This window comes from Ostrea edulis, chromosome 6, assembly GCF_947568905.1.
Source record: "Ostrea edulis chromosome 6, xbOstEdul1.1, whole genome shotgun sequence".
Classification (NCBI taxonomy): Eukaryota; Metazoa; Mollusca; class Bivalvia; order Ostreida; family Ostreidae; genus Ostrea; species Ostrea edulis.
Window position 1 is genome coordinate 42,767,352 of NC_079169.1, and position 20,762 is coordinate 42,788,113.

General features: G+C 32.5%; 1 protein-coding gene across 26 annotated transcripts in view; it reads right to left on the minus strand.

Annotated features, from left to right (window-relative positions):
• Positions 1 to 20,100, minus strand: part of LOC125648400 (cytosolic carboxypeptidase 2-like) — a 145,030-nt gene extending 124,930 nt beyond the window's left edge. For all 26 annotated transcript variants that reach the window (XM_056139623.1, XM_056139613.1, XM_056139626.1 and 23 more), the window contains exon 1: positions 19,934 to 20,100. The gene's annotated coding sequence lies outside the window, so the exon portion shown is untranslated. The remainder of the gene's footprint in view (positions 1 to 19,933) is intronic.
• Between the last annotated feature and the right edge of the window lie 662 nt (positions 20,101 to 20,762).

The window sequence follows — 20,762 nt, forward strand, 5'->3', positions numbered from 1 at the left end:
GACACTTAAAAATGTTCAAATATAAACAAATGACAAAGCAATGAAAGAACAAATTGTTATTTAGATGTGCACGTGATGCAGGCAAGTTAAATTTTATTCAACAATGAAATTGTGAGGTGTCTGTTCAGCTTATAAAGCAATCCTTGTCCAAGAGTCCAGTTAGATGTGCAGGTGACACACTCCAAATGTCTCATGTATCTATATGTATTTAAAGTATCAGGTAAATGCCATCCCCCAGTAATATCCACTTCAAAAGCCATTCATTATTGTCCACATAAGATTTATGTCAGCAGAGTATTCATAGAGCTTTTCATATTTTATCTTAAAATGGTCATCAGCTTAAGGACAGAACCCAGCCTAGTATCAACCTAAAGTCATAGAGTGTAGCATCAGGCAAGGTTTGATTGTTTGACAGATTACACATTCTGATGACCAAAATCTCTTTATTATAAAATTAAGTGCACTTAAATCCTTCGTTCTTCACTTAATTTTTGCATATATGTGGACGATTTTCTTTACAATTTAGCTTCAATGAACAGACTAAATAACCTTTCAAATACCATTAAGAATTTCAGCGTATGCCAAGGACATGCAGAATTATGAATATGATTAAAATGTTTATAATTACATATGTTGTATTAATCCAACAAAACATAAGAATCTGAATTGAAATTCGAATCTTCATTTATAATAAATCATAAAAACAAATGGAATACTGATTTTAAAATAAGTGACCAAAATTTAATTCATTTAATTAATATCTAAAGGGTATTTTGTTGTATTCTTAAAGTAAAACCTAGTGGAAACCCTACACAGGACTGTAGTTGCTGAAATGCCTGTGTGTTATTGTATCAAGGACTCACACAGAAATTTAGAGATAATACCGTTAAAGGTGTCTGTTGGATGATGTGCATATTTAGAAATTCAAGTAGTAAATTGCCTTCTTTGTGAGTTTACACCAAAGCAGTGAACTTCTGGGCTACAACTCTCATCTGCATATACAAACAGATAGCATTACCAAAGAGATTCTGAAACTCTGATGTGAGTACAGAGTGAAACAAATGAATTTCTTATGTTTTGCTTTTCCAAGTTGTATTGCATAAGTAACAAACATCATCACAGGTCTCAAATCGTGATCTTTGGTGTGCTCAAACACATTAATGCATTATAATATCCAAAGTGGGAGAGACATAAGTCCAGGTGTTACAGACAGCTTGTGGTGCCATACATTGCAATTACAACTGTATATCTATTTCTTCACACACTTAACATACGTTATCTCCCTGAAACTTGAGTAAGCCCAAATATCTATCTTTGTATGTACCTATTCATTACCAGTGATTATGAATAATTGAGTTGCATTTAATACACAGAGAATCTTTCAAAGTAACCATGAGGTATTTAATTAGACGTGAAATGTCAAATGTTTTGGCGTTTAGCTGTCCCTCATCAACTTTGATATAAATGACTTTCAAATAGCCCATGGTTGTTTTTTTCTAAACCCTAGTAACCACCACAAGATATAGCCTCGCTATTCCATGTAGCTAAACACACATTCAACATGTTGAAAATGTATAGTGAAGATTCTTATACATCCAACAATTTAAATGCCAAAAGTGTACATAACTTCAACACAACCAAACACAACAGCCCACAGAATTATCATTCAATGGAATAATAAATAACCTGCTGCAACAATAAGAACAGGTATTTCTCTCCAAGCATAATAAAGACATTGAAGACATTGAAAGAGTGGCATTTATCAGATCTATCACAAAAATCATGGACAGCGTAAACATAATGTTTCTTGAAGTAGACATTTTATCAATAGTTGAACAATGAAGTTATGAAGAATCATGTACAAGTCAATGAGGAGATACAGCAAATTGATGAGGGCAATTGTTGTTGAGAATAATTATCAAAGATGTGATGATGGTCGCAAAATCTTTGTCAGTTTACTGTCTAAACACTAGCTAGACAATCAGAGGTGTATACATACACTGTCTGTGATACTCAGAAGGGGTTCGTTGTGGTCATGCTGTCTGTAGACTCACTGTTTATATATATATTAAAAATCAGTTTACAAAATTGATCCTGAATAACGCAGTCAGACACGTTCTATGTTACCTATCTCATCTGCCGACACCAGAAAAACAACACCCTACGCGGCATTTTCGAAAATAAATTACCCGCAAACAAGACTACCCTCAAATCCACGTGTTTTTCACATGTGTGTAAACAGCCAGAGTGCACCTCAGGAAGTAGCTTCAGTTACCAACAGCAAATAGTTCCTTTGTATACACTTGGTTATTTCTACAAATTACACAAAATGTCCTAATCAGGGGTACAAAAATTAAGAGAAAAGAAGAAGAGGAAATGAGAAAAATCGCGCAAGGAAAAAAAATATTTCTTTAAATATATGGAACTACAATTGACTAAGTTTATTTTGATTGGACAATTACCGGTGTGATACCTACTACGAAACTAAACCACCACCATTTGTATCACTCTTGTCACCAATGTAGTTTATTGATACTTGTCGTTTTTGCGTGTTATTTGTTTATGTAATATATGTCTCTTGATAAAGACGCGGGTTGCGTCGAAAATTTGAGTTTTAAATAACCAACAGTGTCGTGGCCTTTTCAGTGCTTTATATATATATATATATATATATATATATATATATATATCCAAATTGTGTTTTTAAAAAATCACAGTGTCCAGTTTAAAATATTAAAAGAAATAGAATAAACAGTACTTTTTGAATTTTTTAAAAAATCATTTTTAAACGCATTTTTTAAAAAATGTAACGCCTGAGGATTATAAAATGAAAGCGCTTGCGTTAAAATTTTAACTTTGTGTACTGTTTATTCTATTTCTTTTAATTTATATATATATATATATATATTTAAAAAATATGAAAAGAAAACACAGAAATCCTCCGTAAAGCTTTAGCGCTTTCATTACATCTTTAGAAGCTTTACAAAAATGTATACATAGCAGTATCATAGTAACAGTGATTATGACGTCAAAGTAACTAAAACATAAGTTACAAAGTAACAAAGTAACTTAGAATATAAGTTACATGATCAACTATGTATGTTGTGGGGGCAGAATTTGCAAATAATATACAGTCTAAATGGAAGAGATATTTAGATGATTGCTTTATCTTTGTGGGATGATGATGTCGATAAGTTATCGGAGTTTTACGATCTGCTAAACCAAATGAACTCGGATATCAAATTCACGATGGAAACAGATGATATGCAAATGCCATTTCTTGACGTTCTTATATTAAAAGAAAATACAGTGGAGCCTCGTTAATCCAGACACTTTGGTTCCCAGCAAAATCGTCCGGATAAATGAAGCGTCCGGATAATTGAATCGCATATTTTCTAGCTTTGCATAAGTAGCCAATATGTGCCTACTTTATTGATGCATAGTGAATTAAACACATCATTCTATCATTGGATTTAACCATTTGCATTAGTAAATAAATTATGATAATGTTAACATTTACATGTATTTCAAAGCACTAAAATTTAATGTACGTGTTCAGTGTATTTGCCTGTGCTTACATTGTACATACATATGACCCCTAAAAAAAATATACAAAACTGTGTACCGTATGCACTAAAACAAATAATGAAGCACTTTATGTAACTATAAGTAATTAAATCATTAGTAACTAACATAATCATTCTCATTTCAAACATTTCATCACACTTTTACTTCTTAAAGAGGCCGGTAATTTCCATCTGTCACGATTCACGGGTTCAGCGGTCTGTTAAAACAATCTTCATCGTCCAAAGTTGATATAAGAATTTTGTGATTATCATGTCAGTTGACAACATTCTTTAACCAAAATTCAATCTGCCAGACTTTATATTTCTTATTCTATAATTATCCAAGACAATATCAGGAGAACAAAATCATTTAAGCTCGTAATATCAAGACCTACTACTGCTTTGATCTAGTCACGCGCACCTATTATTTTCATGATGCGATAATAACGGAACAAAACTCGGGTGAAATTAACATTACAGGTACATACAGAATTTAATTGTCATTTTCCTTAAAATGGTAATTTTCTCACTTCTTTAAAATTTCGAAAGCAATAAAGCTCTACAACATCGTAAGAAGAATCAATCGTACACAGGTACATTCTACATGCGCGACATTCTAAACGTTAAAAAATCATACGATATATACATGTGCATGAACATACATGTATATTTCACGCCAATCAACAGAATAAAATCCAGAATCTAGAAGTATAATCTACACTCTTTAGATTTGAATAAGCCGATATGAATTTACGAATCAGTACAACTGATACGTGTAGCAGTTAAAAAAAATTATCATTACGGCATGATGTTTAATTTATTAATATTATTAGGGTATTGATCAAGACTATAGAATAATATGCTACAGATTTATTTACAAAATTCAACACTACATGCAATAAAGATCTTATGTGCGAAAATTGGCAATACAATGTCTCGATCGGCACGTGCTATCTAACGGACTTATCATCACACACCACCTAATTGGAGGGAGGTGTTGACAGGGTACAGGTAATCGCTTCAATTAAACAGTTTGGCTTGTTTTCTTTATAATTTACACCTTGCTAAAATTGTCCGACACAGACCTTCCCTAAACAAAATTACCGTCCGGATTAACGGTACAATTTTCAATGCATTATAACGTTTTGTAGTAAAAAGTGACCGTCCAGATCCGGAACGCGAATTTCCGGATTAATGATGCAAAATAATGTATAAAAATTCCGTTCCCTAGAAAAATCGTCCGGAAGGTGAAGCGTCCGGATTAATGGCGTCCGGATTACCGAGGCTCCACTGTACCAGCTTAAATACGGATATTTATTATAAGCCCACAGATACACACCAATACCTGCATTTCGGATCGTGCCATCCCCACCATACTAAAACAGCTATACCATATAATCTCGCAAGAATGATTTGTACCATTGTCAGCAATATCGATACGAGGGATATCCGCTTGGAGGAATTAAAATTGTATTATTAAGCCAAAAATACCCAGAACAACTTGTAGACGATGGAATAATGAAGGCTAAGGAGTGTGATAGGATAAAGCTACTTTCAAACACACGATGTGTTAATGACGGAGAAATAATACCATTTGTACATACTTATAATCCGAGAAATCAAAACATCAATTCAATTGTTTATGAATTAAACAGGCTACTTAGAGAAGATGAACAAACAAAAGGCATATACAAGAACTGTCGTTTTATTAGCAGTAAACGCCAGCCCAAAAATCTTAAGAGAATACTTTGTTCCTCCCAATTAGATGACCGTACTTATACAGTGTCAAAGTGTACGGACCCTCGATGAGGTACATGTGACTACATTACAGAAGGGACCAGTTATAATTTTAACGGACGAGAATTTAAAGTTAATGCTAACATGTCATGTGATACAAAGGATGTCATATACGCCATCACATGTCCTGGATGCAAGGAATATTACATTGGTGAAACTGGCAACACTCTCCGTGCCCGTGTACGTGTACATAAGCAGCATATCAGTACACCTGAATACAGACAAATCCAGTTAAGTGCACACCTGGAAACGTGTGGTAAAAACGATTTAACATTTTCCCATTTTATAAACTCGGATGTGCCAGTGCTATTTAGAGACGGGAAAAAGAAAAACATTTCATTGGTATTCTAAAGCCAAAACTTAATAGTCTTTTACAATTGCCTATGATTTTCCCGTACTTTTTCCAGATCATTGTTGTACATTATCCATGATGTCACAATATAGACATTTAACGTTCCACTTACTTTGACGTCATAATCACTGTTACTATGATACTGCTATGTATACATTTTTGTAAAGCTTCTGAAGATGTAATGAAAGCGCTAAAGCTTTACGGAGGGTTTCTGTGTTTTCTTTTCATATTTTTTTAATATTAGTATCCGATTACTGAGACTCTATTTCAATTTTGGATATATATATATATATATATATATATATACACACACACACATCTGACTATTTTCCGTTTGTGACATCTATATATTCTATAGTGCTGATAATATTAAATGTGAAGACAATATGCAAGTGGTGCATAAAAATTTGTTTGTAAACCATTGTATGTTTTCAGTACAACAAATGTCAAAATTAAAGTAAACATTCAATGCTTATATTTACATTGAATATTAATATGATTTTTGAAAAGAATCTTTAAAATATTCCACATCCTTGAACTCTCCATGCTTGTCAGTCAACAAACTGTAACAGCCATGAAATACCTGTGGCAAAATTATATTGACTGCATGCATGTTGTGGCACCAGGCTGTGACAGAAAGCTAGTTTCTGTAATAATACTAGTTGGATTGACATTGTGATGTCAACATTTATATAATTGTTTAGCGTGCAATTGTGATGTTTATTTGACACTTCAAATTGTTTAACAAAATCATGTTGAAATGTCTGTAGGAGTACACTAATTTACTTTGGTAATTTTGAGATAAACCAAAATTTGAACTCAATCTTATAAATATAAGAAATGTCCCAGGCAGTCCTCCCATGAAAGACTCAGGTTTTCATCGAGTCACATCAAGATTCCAATTCTTTATATCATATAATCACTGGGTTAATAATCTACTGCATTCTTATGTCATATAATCACTGGGTTAATAATCTACTGCATTCTTATATCATATAATCACTGGGTCAATACTCTACTGCATTCTTATGTCATATAATCACTGGGTTAATAATCTACTGCATTCTTTATATCATATGATCACTGGGTTAATAATCTACTGCATTCTTTATATCATATAATCACTGGGTTAATAATCTACTGCATTCTTATGTCATATAATCACTGGGTCAATAATCTACTGCATTCCTATATCATATAATCACTGGGTTAATAATCTACTGCATTCTTATGTCATATACCGGTAATCACTGGGTTAATAATAATCTACTGCATTCTTATATCATATAATCACTGGGTTAATAATCTACTGCATTCTTATGTCATATAATCACTGGGTTAATAATCTACTGCATTCTTATGTCATATAATCACTGGGTCAATACTCTACTGCATTCTTATGTCATATAATCACTGGGTTAATAATCTACTGCATTCTTTATATCATATGATCACTGGGTTAATAATCTACTGCATTCTTTATATCATATGATCACTGGGTTAATAATCTACTGCATTCTTTATATCATATAATCACTGGGTTAATAATCTACTGCATTCTTATGTCATATAATCACTGGGTCAATAATCTACTGCATTCCTATATCATATAATCACTGGGTTAATAATCTACTGCATTCTTACGTCATATACCGGTAATCACTGGGTTAATAATAATCTACTGCATTCTTATATCATATAATCACTGGGTTAATAATCTACTGCATTCTTATGTCATATAATCACTGGGTTAATAATCTACTGCATTCTTATGTCATATAATCACTGGATTAATAATCTACTGCATTCTTATATCATATAATCACTGGGTCAATACTCTACTGCATTCTTATGTCATATAATCACTGGGTTAATAATCTACTGCATTCTTATGTCATATAATCACTAGGTCAATACTCTACTGCATTCTTATGTCATATAATCACTGGGTTAATAATCTACTGCATTCTTATGTCATATAATCACTGGGTTAATAATCTACTGCATTCTTATATCATATAATCACTAGGTCAATACTCTACTGCATTCTTATGTCATATAATCACTGGGTTAATAATCTACTGCATTCTTTATATCATACATTCACTGTTGGTGTCTGAATCTCTGGGAAGAAAAGATCTATACCTAACAATTCATTCTTACACCTTTAGGAACTATGTATAATGAAACAACTGTTCAGGTTTCAAAAATAACTCCTCAACCAATGTTGTTGACATCATGATGCCTATAAAACTAATCATTTAATATCAATTAATATGAGATCCTTGAACATTTTCCGGTCTCTACTCCTTGACTTCACTTCATCATATCCCTGAGTAGAAGTGGTTCAATCAATAATGGTTCTTATTAAAAGCCAGAAAAGTCCTTTTTCTATTCTTGACAGATGAAAGGATACCTTTTGCATTTACAAAGAGCTCCCTGTAGCAATGACATTGGAAATCAATTTCACTGCCACTGATCAGGGTACCAATCTGCCTGTTATTCAGAATGCAGTTTTCTGTTCAACTCAAGAAATAAGTATAGTCAAAACAATTTAGCATTGAGCATTCACAAGTGATTTCAAAGTGCAAAATAACAGAAAATCTGTGAGTGTCAACTCTGACTATACATTAGTAAACAACTAATTACAAGTAAACATTAATTGAAAACCACATAAAACTGCCTATAATAAATTGGAACAAGAGACCTTAAAATACACTGGAATATTTTACAAACTAATTTCCAATAATTTAAAACCAGCATAATGGTATACATACTCAAATCAAGTGAAAAGGATTGCAGACAGTGAGATACACAATGCCCTGCATCCACTGTCACATCTACCTTCCAAGTCTGAACACCACATCCAGGGGATATACAATTACAATTCTGCAAAAACTAAAGTCTTCAATAGATCTGCCAAGCCACAATTTGACATTTAAATTATGCACTTAAACTTTTCTGACTAGGAGAAACAGGTAAACAGATCTGTAAATAATAAATTATAAACAAATGCACCACTTTTAAATTTGTCTGACTTGGATAGCAGATAGGGTCAAGTAAACAAAAATAAATAAGACCTGAGTAATTTTACTGTGAAGAAATTGAGACTCAACAATTTACTAAATTAACTGCTTCTCTTTTACAGCTAGCCTCCACAAAATTTCAAACTTTTTCTGCTTGTGACCTCAACCACACCAAATAACCTTGATAAGGTTTTTTTCCTTTACATACCTCTTGGTCAGAAGCATTCATTGTGCCAAGTATTTTCATAACAAATATTTATAGTCCACAAGATCTTTATACTTTTTCTCTTAGTGACCAATTCCAACTGGCCTCGGGTTAATCTTATGACATCTCTTTCTCTGCACAAGCTTCATGTTTTTCAGTTTCCATCCCCTTCCTGATCCAAATACAGATTACATATTTTTTCTCCAAAATACACATATTTAATAATACTGGTACAGAGTATTCAATAATTTTGGTACAGAGTATGTAATGAATGCATTTTCATCTTACTTTATCAGTCATGGACCTAAGTTGTTTTTATATATAACTGATTAACATCATTTTCATAAATCCAGATATCAATTATACAAGTAGAACAATTCATGACCTTGACAAATATAAATACAGCTAAGTTTTCCAAAATAGGAGAAATGCAGAAAATGGTGAAAAATGCATAATAATAAAATATAACTGAAGTCCACAGTAAAATCAGTGAATTTTGTAAAACTAAATAATTTTTTTTTACTTTATTATTGACCCTGTAATGGTTTGATTCTTCAGTTTGGTGAGCTAAATAGGAAAAGTATAATGGTGGTTTAAAAAGAAACGGCAGAAATTTCCTCGTCTTATCTTTTAACATGAATTTCTTCACTGCTACCACTACATTTATTTAATCAATTAGATTTAAAATGACACAAACTCTTTTGCAAATTGAAACAAAAGATACTTACTGATTTGAATATTTCACATAGTGTCCATTTCCCAAAGTAATCAATTATAATATGTCCCTAGTATTATTACAATAATTTTTTTTTCACAACCCTGAAATATTTAGCACTGATCTTCCATACTTGGGTATTTTCTCTGTCAGCAATCTGGAATTTGTAAATAGACCCTCAATTACATTGGCTGATTACTGCTGTTTAAAAATCTCATGCATTGTTTGCTCAGCAAAGAGATTGGTGTTTTGGGTTGACAATGGCACCTTCCCCTATGAAACAGTTACAAGATCTGACAAATGATTTTGTTTGAAGTGTTCAAACTAAGTACACCTGGATTGTTCAGTTTAACCGTCTGTCAACTTTTAAAAGTTAAAGGAGCGGATGAATCCATAATACATACATAGATATTGGATTAAACATTATTACTAAAGTTGACTTTGAAATCAGGTATCATTATGTATTACAGTGGAATAACCCAATTAGATAAAACATAGACATTTGATCAATAATTCAAGACAAGGTCAACATTCTATGTCAAACCTTCCTTTTTTCAATTTTTCTCTTAATGCTATACAGTTCAAAGTATTGAATACAAAATATCACGTAAAGGACATGCCAGCAACTGTAGCAGCTTACAATCATGAGTGACAATTAGCAATATCGCTCCGGTTTATGTTAATTAATCACTGACCATTAGCAATATCGCTCCAGTTTATGTTAATTAATCACTGACCATTAGCAATATCGCTCCAGTTTATGTTAACTGATCACTGACCATTAGCAATATTGCTCCAGTTTATGTTAATTAATCACTGACCATTAGCAATATTGCTTCGGTTTATGTTAACTGATCACTGACCATTAGCAATATTGCTCCAGTTTATGTTAATTAATCACTGACCATTAGCAATATCGCTCCGGTTTATGTTAATTAATCACTGACCATTAGCAATATCGCTCCGGTTTATGTTAACTGATCACTGACCATTAGTAATATTGCTCCAGTTTATGTTAATTAATCACTGACCATTAGCAATATTGCTTCGGTTTATGTTAATTAATCACTGACCATTAGCAATATCGCTCCGGTTTATGTTAACTGATCACTGACCATTAGCAATATTGCTCCGGTTTATGTTAATTAATCACTGACAATTAGCAATATTGCTCCGGTTTATGTTAACTGATCACTGACCATTAGCAATATTGCTCTGGTTTATGTTAATTAATCACTGACCATTAGCAATATCGCTCCGGTTTATGTTAACTGATCACTGACCATTAGCAATATTGCTCCGGTTTATGTTAATTAATCACTGACCATTAGCAATATCACTCCGGTTTATGTTGACTGATCACTGACCATTAGCAATATTACTCCAATTTTTGTTAATTAATCACTGACCATTAGCAATATCGCTCCAGTTTATGTTAACTGATTACTGACCATTAGCAATATTACTCTGGTTTATGTTAATTAATCACTGACCATTAGCAATATTACTCCCAATTTTTGTTAATTAATCACTGACCATTAGCAATATCGCTTCGGTTTATGTTAATTAATCACTGACCATTAGCAATATTGTTCCGGTTTATGTTAACTGATCACTGACCATTAGCAATATTGCTTCAATTTTTGTTAATTAATCACTGACCATTAGCAATATTACTCCAGTTTTTGTTAACAAGCACCTACAATACTCTATAATTTTCTTCATTTATAATGATGAAATAATTATTTGATACAGATATTCCATGCCTTATTGATTTGAAAATTTGTGATTTGTCATGGTGCTTGGTTCATACCATTAACAAACTATATATAGCAGACACAATCTATTTTAGTTCCAACAGAAATTCAAGTACAAAAATAATCCAGGTTGGGTTAGGTTAGGGACTACAACACTATCAGTAACATCCAATCTCTTTCATTTGATAAATTAACTTATTGATTGGCCTTCCTGGGGCAATTAATACATTTACAAAGAAATCTTGGGATGAACAAAAACTAAGGCATTTTAAAGAGTATGTTGTTTCAGTGCACTTTCTATGTCTGATATCCTAAATAATCTGTTTTTGATTTTGCAGGTGAACAGGTTTGACCATATGAAGAATGCAGATTATAGTATGACATGTTCATACTCCATAATTTTCACAAATTATCAAAATACTTCTGCATTGATATTTCATGTAAGTTAATTCCTATCCCTGAATTTACAAAAGTTTAAAAACTTTTGATGATTATAATTTCATAATAATTATCTAGTATTCATGAGTACCAATCATAACTTTTGTCAATATGTAGCAACACAGTCTGACCAAACACTGAACCATCTTTCAAATCCAACTTGGTTTTAACCCCTATTTGAAGTTGCATGGTCAAGCCAGTGAGGTAATAGAGTGCAGATCAAAACATCTGAAATGGTGGGGTATGTGCGACTTCCTCAAATCAAATTTCAAACCAAGCAGTTAGGAGTGCATTGGCCCTGGATCTGCCTTTGGAAATAATCCCATCATCACAAGAAATTCCACCAATCTCATCAACACAACATGGCTTGAAGCCAACTTTTTATGTCACCAGTCCAGCTGGACTGATGGGGTATAATTTCAACCAGTCCGCAGAAAAAAATGCCAGTCCAACAGTTTTCCAGAAATAATTAAACATATTTCGTTAATGTTATTAAAATGAAATTTAACTCAATATGCCTCAGACAATATTGTAACACTTAAATGTGGGATTTATATTTACGAATCAGATTCGTCTGATATCTACAGATCGAAGCATGACATATGTGTATAAAATTTCATAAGTATATTTTCCAAACTGATGCTTTAGAAAATTAACTGGTCCCATCGGACTGACTAAAACAAATGTCAGTCAGTCCGCCAGACTTTTAACCAGTCACAGACTGACGGGCATATGTTAATTTCGAGCCCTGCACAAATAATCTCACCGACACAAATAAATCTAACAACACAAATCAAAGGCCTCAAGGGCCTCAGAGTCGACTCGCTCGCGATTTCAACAAGAGGTGTGGGTATACAGCACAGTCTTACAAGCTTTAATTTTGAATCTTTAAAGTATGGTAAAACATGCGTATTATGCTTTCATAACTAGATATCTATGGAAATGCAATGTCACAAACTAGAAACACGGCACACTGGCTAAAAGGAATTTACCCACAAAAGCTTCAGAAATTGTGTGAACATAAAAGTTCAAGATCAAAGGTCACTATTCATGGTACCCAGCACATCTACATGAGATGATCATTTATCCATATTTGCATGTCAAATATCAAAGGCCTACCTTAAAAGACTAACAGTAACAGCCCGGACACAATTTATAGCAGGTATTGATACAAATTTTTCTCTTGAAGTCTTGAAATATCTTGATCCCCTCTTCCTTCGTTCTGTTTACATGAAGCATTTCCACAAAAATGTACCATGTGCGTATGTAAATGATGTTAACTCATTCATTGTTTATTTATTTAAACAAAGCAAATATAGAAAAATTCATTTCAGATATATTTTCGTCAGGATTTACATGTAGAATAACACTGCTAATGTGAATGTATTAAGGAACGATAACTCTGCTAATGTGAGTGTAAGGAACGATAACTCTGGGTAGAGATTGAACAGTGTACACAATGTATTCATACGCGTTAATGTTCACAAATAATCCCGACACAAATAAACACGACAATATGTTAGTGGGACACGAACACAAATAATCGCACAAACAAAAATAATCCTACCAACACAAATAATCCCATCAACACAAATAATCACATCCGGAACAAATAATTCCATCCATACAAATAATCCCATCAACACAAATAATCCCACAAATAAATATAATCCCCCAACACAAATAAATCAAACAACACAAGTAATCCTTAGCCAACACAAATAAACCCATCAACACAAATTAAATCCCACAAACACAAATAAACCCTACAACACAAATAATCCCACAAACATAAATAAACCCAACAACACAAGTAGTCCCATCAAACACCAATAATCCCATCAACACAAATAATCCCATGAACAAAGTAATCCCACCAACACAAAAAATCCCATCAACACAAATAACCAACACAAATAATCCCGACAACACAAATAAACCCTGGTGTAACCAACACAAATAATTCCACCAACATAAATAATCCCAATAACACAAGTAGTCCCACCAACACCAATAATCCCACCAACACAAATAAACCCAACTACACAAGTAATCTTGATAATCCCATCAACACAAGTAATCCCACCAAGATAAATAATCTCAACAACAAAAGTAGTCCCATCAACAAAAGTAATCCCATCAATACCAGTTATCATACAAACACCAAAAATCCTACTTACACCAATATCCTGAACAACAAAAGTAGTCCCATCAACAAAAGTAATCCCATCAATACCAGTTATCATACAAACACCAAAAATCCTACTTACACCAATATCCCCATCAATACATTAATTACACACAAAAAATACTATATGTAGTGAACAAATTTAGTTGACAAACATCTTATGGAATTTATTTTACTTATATGTTATGGAAGGTCATGAGTTGGAGCCCCACTTGTGCCATGGCCACGTCAAACCAAAGATGTAAACATAGGTAGTGATTACTCTTTCGCCAAATCCTTGACATTTAGAATGAGAGTTAAAGCTAGGTCTCTCTGATGTGACCTTAAAAATTGGAGGTCCTGTGTCACAGCAGACATTGGCAAGTTAACAAACTCTCACTGCTACGGCCCTGAGTGCTAAGCATAGGACTTCATCTACAACTGGCGATGTCTCAATACGAGTGAAATTTTTTCAAAGGGATGTGAAACAATGGGAACAAATAAAAACACCTCTTGGCTACTTCATTAAAGGAGTCATCATAATTAAGATAATCAACTAACTTGGCTAGAATTCATCGAAGATCATCGTCCTCATTTTATATTTGATTTCAACATTTGCGAAATACCTGTAAATACATGATTTGCTGGTGCCTCGATCATTCTATAGCTACTCGCCTTGCTTTCTGAACTTAGTTAAGACACGTATTAATTTATGTTAATCTAATGTATTTTTTAAAAACATATTCATTTCTAAGATTCCCAGTTTCATTTTATAATTTAGACTCTTTTGATTCATAACTTAAATCATCAATTTCAATTCATAATTTATATCCTAAATATATTCAAGATACCATGGAGTTAAAGACTTATTAAAATTTTAAATCACTCAGTCACCTTGTACAAACCAAAGCATCAAAGTGTATAACTTTTAATTTACAGTCCAGCAAGTTATGGATAAAAAAAAATTGAAAACAAACCAGTGAAGCAGCTAGACTACCTAACAAATTTAAAAAGATGGTAATTCTAAATGATGAATTTTAAAAAATGATAATGCTGACTCTAATCCATTCCTAAAATATTTGCTGACTCACCACAATCACTTAATTGGATTTTGTTAATATGACAACTTTAGCAGCAATTAACAGCTGTCAGATATCAATATTGAAAGTTCTCTTTTAGGTCTGAACCATTCTTGAAATATGAAACTGAAGTCTACTTAAGTCTGTCACTAAGACTTACCTATAATTAGACACCATAGTAACAGAACCAGGTAAATTTATAATTAGTTAAATAATTGTTAAAAAGAATGTAAATACTTTTCATTTAGACAAAATATATGTTAAACAAGACATGTTTGATAAACAGAAATGCCCATAAGAGATGTCATTTGTAAAGTTAATACCAACCTTGATTCATTTAATTTTATACATACCGGTGCAATATGTTAAAACAAATCCATTTAAATTTAAGTATAACTTTTCTTCATAAAAATGGTTGAGAGTTTGATGAAAGAAAATATAAATTTTAAGCTTTCATATATTTCTATCATTTTGCTAAATATTTTTTGGTTAAAAATTAAGGAAGATTAAAGTTCTAGACATAATGAAGAATTACAGAATTGACAGACAGTATGATAATAATATGCTTCCCAATCTTCAACTTCGAGGGCATATTAAAAATCTGTATTTTAAGTTCATGAAAGATGGCACTGACACAGGTAATAGCTGGAGAGTTGATAGAGATTTTACATCTAGCTGGGTGCAGCTCTCTGGGGAAAAATTGGGATTGGTCTTTTTCAATTTTTTCTCTGAGAACAACATTTCTGCACCTAAGTGTTATTAAGCATTAGTTATATCGACAAGCACCTGCCTATGAGGACTCCCAGACTATTTGTCAATTTCTGAGTTGTAGTTTTAGTTAAGTCTCTTGTCTAAACAATGACAGTGTGTTCTTGTTACCTCTTTGGCATGTACTTACAGAAAAACGAAAAATCAAACTACAATCAATTTATCTTGTCTAAATGACATACTGCCATTGGCAATGTTGGTATTTTAACCGAGATTTGTATCCAAATCAGAGAAATTCTTTTTCTCACTTGATCTGTAACTTGACGATCAAACATTGTACCATTGATTTGCCAAGACAGAGAGAATCCAGAGAAAACATAAATAGCTTTATGTTTCGGAGATAAATATTTTCTTTGCAATTTCAAACATGCTGGGGGAAATAATCTACCTATTTACCTAATACAAGTCCCTCTGAATGCTAGATCAATAATTTTTCCTTCCTATTTATGATAGCATTTGACTTTTAAAACATTCAACTCCTTCCCAGTGCGAATAAGAATGTCACAGAAACAAACAATACAAGGCAGGGGATTTCTGGCATTATCATCTGATAAAACAACTCTGCTGCATATACATAGTCGACAAAAGATAAATATACATGTAGCTAAGCTTTTTAAACAGAATAAAGTCTTATTGTGAATACTTAATTCCAAACAATTCAGATTTGTGCTTTGAATCTGTATAGCTAGTTAGATAAGCTCCGACTGCAATCTAGTTAAATTGACAATGAGAATTAAGAAATACAACATACTTGGTACATATTAGTTGGGGTTTTCTTAATGAAACCTACATATTCATCAAAGTAAATTTCAAAAAGACCACAGACATTACGTTCTATTAGAGCTGTCTAGAATAATTTGATCATTCCTCTTGAAGATGAAACAGTTCTGTTAACCAATATTTGATAATAACCTGGTAAAACTGTAATATTGTCTAGTTTTCTCAAGTCTATTTTCTATGATGCAGTCTTTCTTGTCAGTTCTTGAATTTAGTCACATTAATGATACTGCAATATCTAAAATATCCTATAGACCTTGATAAATATATGTAAGGTTTATGTTCCTTTAAATGCCATTTTTCTACTCCGTAAAAACATGGAACCCCCATAAAATAACAAACATCAAACTTGATATTTACTTGTAATTACATGTTACAGGAAACTGCAACAAATTTCCAAAACTGTCTCCTTTAAAAATTGACAAAAAAAATTTATAGATTGAATTCTTTTTTTAAATTTCAAATATTCAGAGAGAGAAGGGGAGGAGGGGGGAGACAGAGAAGGACAGGAGAAGGAAAAGAGAGTGTTAAACACTTTAATTAGACAGGTTGGCTACCTGTACATATAGTTGTATTTATCTGTACCTAAGTTTATCGAGTTAAACTAACATTTAAGATTGGTTTTCAATGTCCGTGCAGTATTCAATTTTTGCATTGTAATGGTTCAGCTTTAATGTCAGATACCTTGGTCACTATCTGTGGTTTATATTTCAAATAAAAGAACCCAGAATGACCTTTTAGCCCTTTGCTGTACAAAAGACCAATTTTATATATATAATGGACCCAACAGTCAATTCAGTATCAAACACAAAAAGTTGCAATGATTACATGATTCTTTCAAATTCATCAAAGTGAATGGTTTCAATCACAGGGGCTCATAAAGCCTGTTTTGGTCCCAAACTCTGTGATACCGTAAATATAGAAAGGGGTCTAACTCTGACCCAGATAAAAAAAAAATACCCACTTGCTTCAAATGCAGTTAATTTGTTCTAATGTTTCTCCATTACAAAACTGCCCTGGACAATTTTTTTCTAACTGACCTTGATTTCTGCCAAAAGACTATGGTTCAGTGACAATGAAGTATCTCTTTTGCCATACTTGAGCTTTTACTTTCTCTCTATGATAAGAAAATTGACCAGTTACCTTGACTTTGTCTAACTGACATTAATGTAAAGACACACTACATACAGATCTGCCTGATATGAACTTACAATATCAGTCCACATTAACGTTATGGACTACAGAAATGTTCTGGGTCATGACACACAGTTTCAATCTATTAGAAATCCTTGTATCAACTGTAAGTCGGTAATATCTCTCAAGAAGACAGTTGTAGTCTGAACAATTATCTTTTAACTTTTTAATCCTATAGACCTTGACCTTGATCAAATGTCCTTGATTCAGGATGAGTACATACTGTGGTGTGATTATAGTATAAAATTACTTACTTTCTTCACAGTGGATGAAGTGAAATTTGATGCACATTTGTGTGAACGAGTCCTGCACACATTTATAAAATTGATATGTTCCTTTGCTGTAACACAGCCAAAAATCTGGACAGGAAGTGAATTTTCAGTGAAATAAGAATGAGTGTTTCCTATGCACTTTTGAAGGACTGTGTTGGGTGTGACTAGTGCCTAACTACAGGATTTTGTATACAAGACTTGTCCCAGCTGAGCAAAACAAACAGGAATTGCATAAGATTAATCTGGAGACTTGACTGAACAAAAGGTGGATCGAGTAATATGTAATCATTCAGGGATCTGATAAAACTCCTTGTAAATTATAAGCCACAAACTACAATGGACATTCATGTTTTCACTTTGATAATGAATTGTTTCTTAAAATACATGTACCTGTAAAGTTGTAGACAATGGAGAGAACTTTTCCCCCCCAAAACCACCCCAAATGTCAAAGACGTTCCTATCTTAATATTGTAAGATATATCAGCTGTCTTTCTTAACACATTACACACCATCAAAAGGTGCAAACAAGCTAGGATTCAGACTTTTTTTCAAATTGAAATACACAACTGAAGCTCACACAAAGCATTTGCTGTAATTCATCTTTGATTTGAAATCTCCCTTTGACAGTTTTTCTTTCATGGAACTTGTTGAAAAGCTAGATCAGACATTATGTTAAAGCAATTTGTTGAGAAGCACAACTTTAATGTCCATATAAAGCATAATAAATGTCTAACAAAATTGTGGAAAACAGAAAGATGCATACCATTAGTTTGTTGTATGTAAAATGTATTCTAATGCTCAAAATAATCTTTCCATCCATCTACCTATATTTAACTTAAATATTATTGATACACACCTTTTACTTTGAAGCAATCAAAATTTGTATTTAAAACTGTACCACAACATTTATTACAGTATATCAAAGTATGCTGATCACTGAATAAGGATGTCAGTTAATTTTGTAAACTAAAGGCAAATACAAATGTATTTACATTAAATTTCCAATGTCTTTGTCTTTAATATCTTTACCAATTGTAATGATAGCGATGAATCTGATGTAGTTGTGACTTTTGAGCAATGCATGCATGTACATGTTGACAGATATAGTACATGTATGTCTATTTCAACAGCTGGGAATTCTGACAGAAAAGAAAAAATGTAAATATTACTAAGGAAATAAGTTTCATTAGATTTTGAAAATACAAGAGTACATGAACTTCCCAGTGCTTCACACTGGTATACTTTTCCTGAAGTACTAACACTTTATGAAGTATGTCAGCATGAAGCATTGCAGTTCATACCCTCACACATTTTCAAAAATGAGAAATTTATTTAAATCTTAGATAAATTACATAGAGGCTTGAATAATGGAAACATCAATACCTTGTCAGTGAAATGTTACTAGTGAATTCTGGATGTCTAAAAATATATTTCTTTTGAAAAATGCATCCATGAACCAAGAAAAATACATATTACAAAAATCTCCATCACCTGAACTCATTGTTCAAAATAAATGTACAGATCCATAAACCTACTGAAAAACCTTGTTTCTATTAGTAATCCTACAAATGCAATGCTAAAATATGCACTGTATGAACAAACACAACAACTGCAAAACTTTATAAATTATCAGCTACATTGATCTGGCTCATTACCAATTCAACTGCAGAATTTTAAAGATAGATTTAACACATATTTGTAAGTAGGGTTGAAATGTTGAGCTACAGCATCCCCAAAATTTAACATCACCCTGAAGAAATCTGCAACAATAATTTAAATATTGCAGCAGTAAACGATGCAAAGATGATAACACTCCTTACCTTCAAAATATATTCCCAAGAATGATAAATCCTGTAATTATATTAATTTCTGGAAAAAAAAATACCACAACCATCCACACTCCATCCAAAGCTATTTCCCCAATAAATCAGCTCAACGATAAAACAATATTAAATCTCCATTGGCTGATTACTTAACGACCAGAATAAACGCCGTTGTGTGCAGGTAAACCTACCTGCGTGAGATTAGGCTCTGGACACAATACTTCAGTGGGCTTATCTTTTAAACTTCTTATTCAGCCATCCATCTGAAACTACAGATAAACCAAGTGTTAAAAACATGAAGCAATAAAGGACCCGGTGAATATTTAACTTCATCAAGTCTACCAGTATCTCTCACAGTGTTAAACAATCCACTAGAACTAGGGCCTTTACAGTCATAAATATTTGAAATACATAATTGATAAATCTGAACAATGATTAGAAGCGTTGTTCGGGTTTAATGTAAATCTGGCTATTTTGTTATAAATATTGAACAATCATTTAAATATGTCTCCATATATTTTGTAATTAATATCTTTTCAGAACAAAGAAGTAAGGAATTATTAAAGGTACAGTCCTCAATATTGTGACCATACAATGACTTCTCTGCAGTGTGTATTGGGACCTAGCAATTGTCTCTTAGCAAGTTAAATATTGAAATTGTACTGTAACCATTAAAAATCAGTAAAAACAAAATGAATACATCAAATTAATGGCTGGTGTTGATTTGTATTACTAAAGATTTAAAACAGGTATTAAAACTGCATGTATATATTACTTTTGTGGATTAAAAATTTTGCACAATTGGAGCTGATGAACTAATTAACTT